Source organism: Hippocampus zosterae, chromosome 14, assembly GCF_025434085.1.
Source record: "Hippocampus zosterae strain Florida chromosome 14, ASM2543408v3, whole genome shotgun sequence".
Classification (NCBI taxonomy): domain Eukaryota; kingdom Metazoa; phylum Chordata; class Actinopteri; order Syngnathiformes; family Syngnathidae; genus Hippocampus; species Hippocampus zosterae.
In genome coordinates this window covers 2,616,895-2,627,445 of record NC_067464.1, presented here as the reverse complement: position 1 = coordinate 2,627,445, position 10,551 = coordinate 2,616,895, and the positions used below count along the sequence as shown (strand labels likewise).

Genomic DNA, 10,551 nt, shown 5'->3' with positions numbered 1-10,551 from the left:
TAGAAGAATTGGCTTTCTCAAACCTTGGCATCGTTAAATACCCGGATATAAGTTCTTGCTGAAAATGTCAGGCAAGATTTTGCTTTCTGGGAGTTATGAGCCGAACGGATAAGGTCGCGGTGTCAGGATTTGCCATCACAAATAATGATGGGGGGGGGGGGGGGTCATTTCATATTTATGATTTTTTTAGCGACATCAGTGACGACAAATCGTATAAGACTGGAATTCTTAAAGGGAAAAACAATGCTGTATTGGAAGGACGGGATTTAGACTCCGCCGACCCTCATTGGAGCTGATATTGTGTTTTTGCTGTGGGGGGACGGCAAGTCGTCTGCTCCGCCAGTGGTCAACCGCTCGCGGCTGAGCTGAGCTGTGGGAAATGGAGCGCGGGGGTTGTTTCGGATGTCGTGGTATTGGCGCGCGTCCATCCCCAAATGTACCACGTCGTCGTACTCGGGCTGCTTCCCGACAGCCACGTTTAAGAGTCGAAACACCCTTGCCTTTATGCCAGGGGGGTCAAACTCATTTCACATTGTTGCCTTCTTCTCTGATCAAAACGATGTTGTCTTCTACTGTAATCGCAACAGTCTGTCCCCGAGCATATGCATTTTTTTTTTTGCACTTCTAAATGATCCTGCGGGCCCGATCGAACATCCTTGGGGGCCGGTTCCGGCCCGCGGGCCGTATGATTGACACCATGCGTTAGGCTGTCTGACAATTTCGGAAGAGTTCACTTTTTTTTTTTAAAGGGCGAGATCTGAAAATAAAATGACAGCCGCCCGGTGATTTGTTGCAGCTTTTTTGATTGCGTCCTAATTAAAGGTTCGGCTTGGGAGCACAGAGAAAGAACAAACGTCACTTGGCCTGTGTTGATGTGGCGTACGCGCTGTCACGACTCTGTCATTTCATCGTGGTCGCGTTGTGATTATGCAGTGATTTACTGGATACTTTGTAGCAACACAATTGAAACGAATGTGACCCAGCCAGTTGTGGGACGTGGAATGGAGAATGCCGTTCTGGTTCTGGGCCGTTGTCTTCTTCTAATTTAGGGTCTGAACATCGGGCAAGTTGATCTGTGGCTGAGTGCGATAGAAAATTTTCAATTGGAATTACGTTTTTTTATATAGTATAAGTATCATAAAGGGCGGCCCGGTAGTCCAGTGGTTAGCACGTCGGCTTCACAGTGCAGAGGTACCGGGTTCGATTCCAGCTTCGGCCTCCCTGTGTGGAGTTTGCATGTTCTCCCCGGGCCCTGCGTGGGTTTTCTCCGGGTGCTCCGGTTTCCTCCCACATTCCAAAAACATGCGTGGTAGGCTGATTGGACGCTCTAAATTGTCCCTAGGTGTGAGTGTGAGTGCGAATGGTTGTTCGTCTCTGTGTGCCCTGCGATTGGCTGGCAACCGATTCAGGGTGTCCCCCGCCTACTGCCCGGAGACGGCTGGGATAGGCTCCAGCACCCCCCGCGACCCTAGTGAGGATCAAGCGGCTCGGAAGATGGAAAAAAAAAAAAAAGTATCATAAAAGAAATTGTGACGCTCAATAATCTATTCATTTAAAATAAAAGTGGTCCAAGGATGGACCCTTGTGGAACCTCCGCATGTGGTCTTTGTTCGCTCAGACTCATGACTGACTGACTGAAGTTCGGACGCAGTAAAATGTGAACCAGCGACTTTACACTTCTGATACGATACAGATATTGCAGTCTAGAGTACTCTCCAATATAGCTATTGATCACGATACGATATAAGCAGAAATGATAAACCCTTTGGACTAGACTCCAACGCTGCTCGGTAGAAGAGCAGGAGCGACGTCCGGAATGGACTGCGAGTATCGAATTACTAATATCGGTGATTCTGGATGCAGTTTTATTTATTTTTGCTGATATCGAACAATATCAATATCGGGTCATGACCCCCCCCCCCCCCCCCCCCCCCCCCCTCGTACCCTGCCAGCCAGCCAGCAAGGCAAGTCAGTGAAAGCGAAACCACCACAGTGAAGAAGGGGATCCAAGGTATCCGTCATTTAGGCTGAATCAGGAAACTGAGGCTACCTTATCCCCTCTGGCGTCAGCTCGTATTTATAGGCCCCTAAAAAGTTGCCCCTCCCCGTCCCCCATATCACCTCCTCCACTCAGGGCTTTAACATAAAACCAATATACACTACGTATATATATTAATCACACAGTTAAAGGAGCTGCCAGACGAGTGTTGTTACCACTCTGGGGGTTGATTTTCATCCCAAAATCTGGGCTGATGGATCGCAAATAGGAAGGGGGGGGGGGGTGAAAGGAAAAAAAATTCCGAGAGGACGTTTGCTGACTTCTTTTATGTGGTCTCTTTGTCCGCAAGGCTGCGGTTGGATGCACGAGACTGTTCCGAACTTTGCTCCGGGGAATGTGAGTACAAGGTGTTTTTTTGCGTTTCTATTAACTGTCTGACTGTCTGAGCTGGATGGGCTTTATCAATTCAACCCTTTAATCAGTTGCGCTAAAACCTTCTCCCCGGAGTCCGAATCCTCAAATAAATAAACCGCAAGTGCTTTCCCAACCTCTCTCCCGAAAGAAGATGGAATCGGGGATGTTAAATAGTTGATGTGAGTCTGAATGTGCGGGTGTGCGCACTGCTGAGGAGGAAACTTTGCGGTTCCTTTACATCCGAGCGCAAATGTTTCTTTTTTTTGGATAAATGACCTCTGGACGAACCAGGAAGTAGCTGTGATACTCGCTGATTCATCATAACATCTGAGGATAGACGGCTAGACAAAAATGGATGCGTATGCTAATGCTAGCTTAACCCTTTTTTAAAGATCTGGACACTGTTATGCTGTGCTCCACAATGTCTACTTAGCTGCAGTGGTACCTCAGTCTCCTCTCATCTATAATTGGTCTCATGATGTCAAGAAGTTACTGCAGGAGATGTGCATTGTTGTTGTTTGTTAACATTTCTTGTTCCGGCTGCTCCGCAGTCTCCATTTTGCTGCAGTGCTCTATTTTGCCACTGCTATCAATCTTTTCTTGGGTAAATGTTTAAAAAAAAGACACATAATCTCCTCCTATGTTAAAGTTTTTTCGCATGCCTCGTTCTGACCGATGCCTTCGATACGATGTGTTTTATTTCCTGCATTTCTGCTCCTCTACAGACTCCACTTTGCTGCACCGTTCTGTTTTTTTCCCCCTGCCCTTAGTCTCATTCATTCATTCATTCATCTTCCGAACCGCTTCATCCTCATTAGGGGGGGTGCTGGAGCCTATCCCAGCTGTCTTCGGGCAGTAGGCGGGGGACACCGCGATTTGCTTGCCAGCCAATAGCAGGCCCTTAGTCTCCTCTCGGGTAAATGTAACTTGTCAGAAGTAAGTACAGGAGACCATTGATCGCCGTGTTGTTTGTCTTAATACAGCATAGTTTTGGCAAGTTCCCGCGGCACTTTCTGTTGCTCCACAGTCTCCACTTTGCTGTAGCGCTCCAGTTTCCTGCTGCCTTCTGTGTTCTCTTGGGTAAAACTGGTGTTGTAGAGGTAAATACAGGAGACCCTTGTTCTCCACCATATGTCGTTTGATAGCGTGTCTAGTCGGGATCGCTCCGCAGTCTCCACTTTGCTGCAGCAATGTTTTCACTCACCCACCATCAGTCTCGTCTCGGATTAAAATGTGTCTCCTCAGAAGTAAGTACAAGAAGCCCTTGCTCTCCTCCGATGGTGTTAGCTTTTCTCTTACTGGCTGATGTAGTCAAGGATGGACCCCCCCACGACCCCCCCCCCCCCCGGAACCCCCCCCCCCCACCCCCAAATAAAGACCTAATAGATTTTGCGTTTGCAGATAGCTGAGGTCAGTCACTTAAAGCAAGAATTTAATTGATTTTATTTAGGCATCTACAAACCATTTGAGGGAGCTGATGGATACATAAATAATATTTTGTAAACCTCAGCTGATTTTTTTTTTTTCGCTGATTTTTTTTTTTTCTCTTTTGTCGGCTCATGCATTTCAAAGCAAGAATCCAATTGATTTGAAAGGAGACGCCGCTCTGTTTACCGTAGCTGAGGTTCTATGAGTGGCTAACGTTTGCGTGCGGGAAGACTATTGACAACGTTAAAGTAGTTCAAGGGAAGAGTCCGATTCATTTGGACGCACACGAGAGCCTCTCAAGGTAGCCGAGACAAGGTGCCGTTATCGTACATGCTGCGTTTTCATTGGCATGCTGTGGTTCGTTGTGAAGACTGCTTAAGTTGACGCTAATGTTTGTCCAAGTTTGATCCAAACTTTTGTGCGTGGGTGTTTTGTTGTGCTCCAGTCGCTCGTAGGCGTTGTTGCTCTTTGTGCACCACGGAATACTGTGTTCCAGGGCTGCGTTATATGGCCTTCAAATAAAAATCTTTTTTTTTTCTTCACAAGAATCAATTTTTGTCTCTCTATGGGATTTGCCTTATTTCTCCTGATAACAATTAAAATGGGGAAACAGTTTTTTTGTTTTGTTTTTTTTCTTTGCAGGATTATTTTTTTTTCTTCCAATCCCAGCATAAACTTGCATTTGTTTCCACGGATGTAATAGAAATAAATGGTTTTCCTTCGGCATGCAGCGGTCGCGACACCCTTGGAACTACTGAAGCCGCAGTAAAGTAATTATTTAAAAAAAAAATGAATCCATGCATGCATTCTCGACTGTGCACTCTCAGGGAATCTTGCATATACACGCCGTCTCAAACACCCTCTCATTCACGCTGACACACACACACACACACACACACAAACACGCATGCTTGTGTTCAGGCGGCAAAACATCCTCCATCATTTACAGCGGCGACGCAGCAGGTCACAGCGGTTACTGCGCCTCAAACGGAGGCGGAACGCTAGCTTGTACGCTTGCTGCCCAACGGCCTCGCTTGACACTGTGTGCGTGTATGTGTGTGTGAGTGAGTGGAATTCACGGAGAGAATGTGTGTGTGTGTGTGTGATTGCAAGCCAGTGGATGTGCGGTGAGTCATCGACGCGGCGGCCATTGTCTTTGTTCTACTGTTCCACTATCCTTTTCCTCCAGGTGTAAAAAAAAAAAAAAAAAAAAACATGCCCGAAGTGTGTGTGTGTGTGTGTGTGTGTGTGTGTGCGCAATATATCGCACTCCTTTGGCCTGTTACTGCCCTCGCACGTACACTACGTACTGTGCCTTTGAGATCACCATGCTGAAAGCAGGCATGCCTGCCTAGTGTGTGTGTGTGTGTGTGTGTGTGTGTGTGTGTGTGTGTGTGTGTGATGACAGAAACGCGGGTCCTTGTGTGACACCATCGGTGTCCAATAAGCCATCTTTAGTCGTCTCACGCCGTAAATCTTTGCCATTTGTGCAGACGCATTACAAACAGATGTGCGCAGCAGCCCGCAGCCATACGCGCTCTCCGTTTACGCTAACCGTGACTCAATCCCAAGATATTCTAACGCAGGGCTCATAGATCATCGAGAAACAGGGATTACCAAGTCCGGTCCTCCAGGGGCCCCCATATACTGCATGTTTGAGATGTTTGCCGCCTCCAACACACTTGATTCAAACGACGTAGGGACGGGGTCCAGAGCGTTATTGGCGCTGATGGAAGTTCACAGCTAGCTGATTAGCGGCTCACGACAAACTCGACTCACGAACGGAAACTCAAGTTGAGATAAATGTTTGGGATATGTGCGTTTAACAAATTAGAGTATCTGTGCGTCACCGTGTCACAAATGTAAAAAAAACAAAAAAAGGCAAATTGATGGATGATAGTAATTGGCATTTATGAAGTTAGCAAAGTGGCGCGGTCTCACACTCTTGTTGGATTTTTCTTTTATGCCCAAAAAAAGAAGAATGTTCCTTTGGTGCTAACAATGCTAATTTATTTGCTGCCGTAGAGGAGAGACAAAGTCACTTAAGAGGAGTTGTGGTGGGCCAATGTTTAGCCACATTAAGCTAACGTTGCTAGCGTTCCTAGCTAGCATTGCCCCCAGGAGTGCGCTAGCAGTGAGGAAAACGGCGCGGATGGCTAACACGGATGCACTATAATTTTCTTTTGACCAGTTTAGTATGTTAAGATAATGGCGCCGGCCGGCAGCTCTACGGTAAGACGTGCTTGAAGCCCATTTTATGCCGAGGCGGCCATCCTCAACACGTCGTTGGTCGGCGGAGTCCAAATTTATCATTCACAGGCCAAACTTCCACCATGTGTTACTGCCTTTGCTTTTTTTTTTTTTCTTCTTTCCCAATGTTCCTTTCATGACACGAACTCCGAACTGAACTTCAGCAGATGGCAATTAGAGCAAGCACAAGTCAAGACTTTTTATGACAATTTTTTTTTGCGAGATCTTAAAACAGGCGCCCAAGATGAAACGTGAGGATGAAAGCTTTTTTTTTTTTTTTTTTTTCTCTCCGAGTTACATACGAGTGAGCCAACACATGATCAGAATATAGAGAAGAGACACTGCGCAGTCACACGCATGCAGTCACCCCCCCCCCCCCACTCCCGCCCTCCCCACACACACACACACAGAGTGCCACATCCTCTGTTACTGGCTATTTTCTTCCCTGGTGTTTAGGGGGTTATTCTCGGACTAGTGTTTGTGCATGTGACCCGAGTTGCTACCCCCCCCTCGGCGAAACATCCGTCTGGCTTGTCATCTCAAGTTATGTGTCATATGCAATACATGCGCGTGTGCTCGCGCGTGCGCGTTCATCCCATAGCGAGCGGGCCGTGTTGACACCTTCTGCTTCGTATCACGCCGAAGCGTCTCCACCCTCTTGTCCTTTGACGGCCCCCCCAAGGGCATTCCTCATCTTTTTAATTCTCTCACTTAGATCAACACCTCTTCTCTTCCGGAAAACGATTTCAAGCGCGTTGGTAACGATGGATTGGTGACCGTTTTTTTTTAGCTTCTTGTTGAGCGAGAGAATACAATTTCCGTCGATTGGATCTCGATGGTGTTTCCTTCAAAGAGACATTTTTTTCCAAATCTCCTCTCATCCTGACAAATCAAGTCAAGTGAATCAAGGTCGAATACACAAGGTTAGACGTTACCCCGCAGTGGATGCGTTCCCGCCGAATTATCCCGCGATGGCAGCGTCGCCGTGTGATGATCCAATCGTACGTGGCCGAAAGGTTTTGCCGCCGTTGAGGTGATGGAGCCCTTCGAGAGTCCCAAATTTAGATTCTGGTGAGGGAGGATTTGGTTGGAAGGGCTTGGTGGTGGTGCTGGTGGGGGGGGGGCGACAGGGCGATCACGACGGCTCTCCTCGCCGTCTCCCCGGCGACGAGGGGTTGCGGTTCGAAACCCTAATCTGCTCCTCATATGACCCTCTGATGGACAGGAACAGCAGTCCATAGAAACACACCAACACACACACACTGCGCTGCGTCTCGCTTCACGGGTGCAGTCTAAACATGCGCTTATATGGATTCCAAATCATTTCTGCTACCGTAAACACATCGTGGACGCGGACAAGTCGTCGTCAGTACAGCCTGAAGAAAAGAAGAGGATTTTTTTTTTTTTTTTTTTTTTACGTCAAATGCCGCGCCGACGCGTCGTGCGTTTTCACCGCGTGTCGCTCTCGAGGCGACTTGCGAATGGCCTCGCGACTGACGGTGATTGTGCCAGTCGATTGGATTTTTTTGAGAAACACCTTTCAATTTCCATGACTTGATTGAAAAATGACATGATTTTTCAATGGACTTCAATGAATGACGATTCGGTTACCGGTTTGGTCTGTAACGTGTCAGAAAATCGGCAAAATGTTGAGAATTTGTTTTCCAGGTCGAAGCATCTGGTTTATTTTTTGATTCAACACAAAGTAAATCGTTCGACCCTTCATGGCCGGCGACACAATTTATTGTTGGGAAGTCACGAATTGCAAAAAAAAAAAAAAGAAAAAAAAAAAGGTTTCCAATGATTAATTGATTATCAAAGGTAATCAATTGATTTGATTAAACAAATTATACATGTATATCGCTGTTGTACCTATTATGGAAACAGAAATTTAAAAAGAATATTTTTTTTAAAGTAACACAAAAAAAAACAATAAGGAACTCCCAGGAGCATATTAATCTTATGAGAATGTATATATTTCGGAGATTTCTTTTGAAATTTTGAGAAGAAAATCTACATCTATCTGTCATATATATTTACTGTATATATATATATATATATATATAATTTATTTTTAATATTATATTATTATTAATATTTAATATTATATATATATATATATATATATATATATATATTACTATACTAAAATATATATATATTTTTTACACACATGGTATATTCTTTTTTTAAAATGTAATAAAATTGACATTTTCCAGACAGAATTTACCAAGAAAAAAAAATAAGAAAAATAAGTATATTTATCAGAAAAAAAAATTCTCACAAGAATTAAGGATAGAGGATAGATGATGATGAAAATACATCAAGAATAAATAACCAACTCTCATCAAAACAAACTCCTCTTCTGTGTCTTTCACCAAAACTGTCTCAGTCCAGTGAGAGTTGACATATATGTGGCTGTTTTTGAAGCCTTACTCATTTCCATTCATGTTTTCATTGCTGCCCTTTTTTTTTTTTTTTTTTTTTTTTTTTGCACGCGCCGTTCGCGCTCCGCTGCATGCGCGCTTGCCGGTGCGCCTTATACGGCTTTTAAGGATAAGAAAAGCCGTGAGTCACCCTCCTGTTCAGAGGTACAAAAACATCCTTTTCCTTACCCTCCACACTTCCCCAAAGGGTAAATTAGGCGCGTCTCTCCGAGCAGTCATCCGTCGGGGGGGGAGGGGGGGGGGGCTCTTGCTCATAATGAGGTGTGGAGCTATTCACACCGCCGTTCTCCAGAGACCTGTGTGTGCGTACTTTGGTAACAGGCGATGCCACAGTGGCGCTGCGGATTTGTCGTCACTCAGGAGTGCTTACAACAGAGAGAACTCGCTAAAGGGGCAAAGAAAAGGCAAAGTAGACTTTCATGCATTTCACTTTTTAACATTAACTGTCATACAAGTGTAATAACATGTTTTCCCCGAAATCTTTTCATGTGTAATTTAACATGGGGAAAAGTAGCACTTTATAACATTGTACTTTAGAAAAACATACAGAAAGGACACAATTAAATTGAACAGATTTTGTCCAACTTGTGGGAATCATAGTTAACGCCTCGACTCCTCCCTGAGCTCATCTGTGCGGCACTAATATTAGTTGCTCTACACTGAGGATAAAGAGTATGTGATTGTGATTACTGTCGCGTTGTTACTGAACCACTTGTACTCACTCGGCGGCTTCAAGGGTAAAGGGACTGCAACATTGAGGCTAATTAGATTTAGCATTGAGCTAGCGCCCGAAAGAATCAAACGATGGCTTGAACAGTGGTACCTGTATTTATGAAATTAATTGGTTCTGGAAGAAATTTGTTAACTTGAACATTTTGGAAGTAGAGACGCGTTTTTCATGTAAATGCTGTAATGCGTTCCAAGCCCCCCCCCCCCCAAATTCTGACATGAATGTTTTCTGAAGCATAAAAATATAATAAATACATGTTACAATTGGATGATTGCACAATAAATGAAGCTACATACCCCCCCCCCCACACACACACGACCCCCCCCCCCCCCCCCCCCCCCCCGGCGACACTTGTAAGGACAAAGCGGAATTGAAAATGGATGAATGGATGGACTATCTTGGTCGTGATTGTGTGTTAGCTTAGCCTGTTTCTGTGCTTTAGCTTTGGATGCTGCAGTATTTCACTCCACAGTCTTTCACTTTCTTCTAGCGTCAGTGGCGTGCCAAGTTATTGATTTCTAATTTTAGCAAGCTAATTTTCCGTAAAATCATTTGTGAAATTGTGATTCATTTACCTTATTGGCCTATTGGGCAGTTACATCAGACCCCAATGAATTCTGCCTAGCGACAAGCGGCAGAGGCCAAGCTATTCCGGAAATCTACGCCACTGCATTTGCCAGATAGCCGAATGCCGTTTTATATTTTAAATATCTCCTTTGTGTGATTTTTTTTTTTTGGGGGGGGGGGGTCTAATTTTCCTCCTTGATATCACAAAGTTGCTCTTTGTGCGTCTTGAACAGCAACAAGAGTTCCACCGCAGCTGTATGTGTTACGCGCGTTGATTTACGATGCATGGGAATGTGCTGAGTCAGGGCAATTCTCGGGAAGAGGGGGAAAACGAGAACGAGAGTAAGATAAATATCATTTTGAAGTACGTCAGACCGAAAAGAAGATTTTCTTTTACCCCAGCGTTAAATCATTTTTGGACACAGAGGGTTTGTCTTCTCAGGCACATTTAACCGTGGCGTCTCGATATGCTATTAATCTACAGGACTCATTTTACTGCTCTGTGATGACGAGATCATGACTCATCATCGCTTGTTGTTTTATTTGGTTGATTAGATAAAGGTTGGTTATCCATGACCTCAAAGCCAAGATTTTAAGGTCGGACCCTGACCTTTATGCCCTGGTCTTGACTGTATGTCGTTTATGTGCACAGTTTTTGTTTCTGTTTTCATTCATTCATTCATCTTCCAAGCCGCTTGATCCTCACTAGGGTCGCG

General features: G+C 45.0%; 1 protein-coding gene and 1 long non-coding RNA gene across 1 annotated transcript in view; one reads left to right on the top strand and one right to left on the bottom strand.

Moving 5' to 3' along the window:
* Window positions 1-10,551, top strand: part of tnika (TRAF2 and NCK interacting kinase a) — a 284,569-nt gene that overhangs the window by 80,915 nt on the left and 193,103 nt on the right.
* LOC127614344 (uncharacterized) overlaps window positions 1-10,551 on the bottom strand; it is a 232,305-nt gene that overhangs the window by 82,797 nt on the left and 138,957 nt on the right. The gene's annotated exons all lie outside the window — the stretch shown is intronic.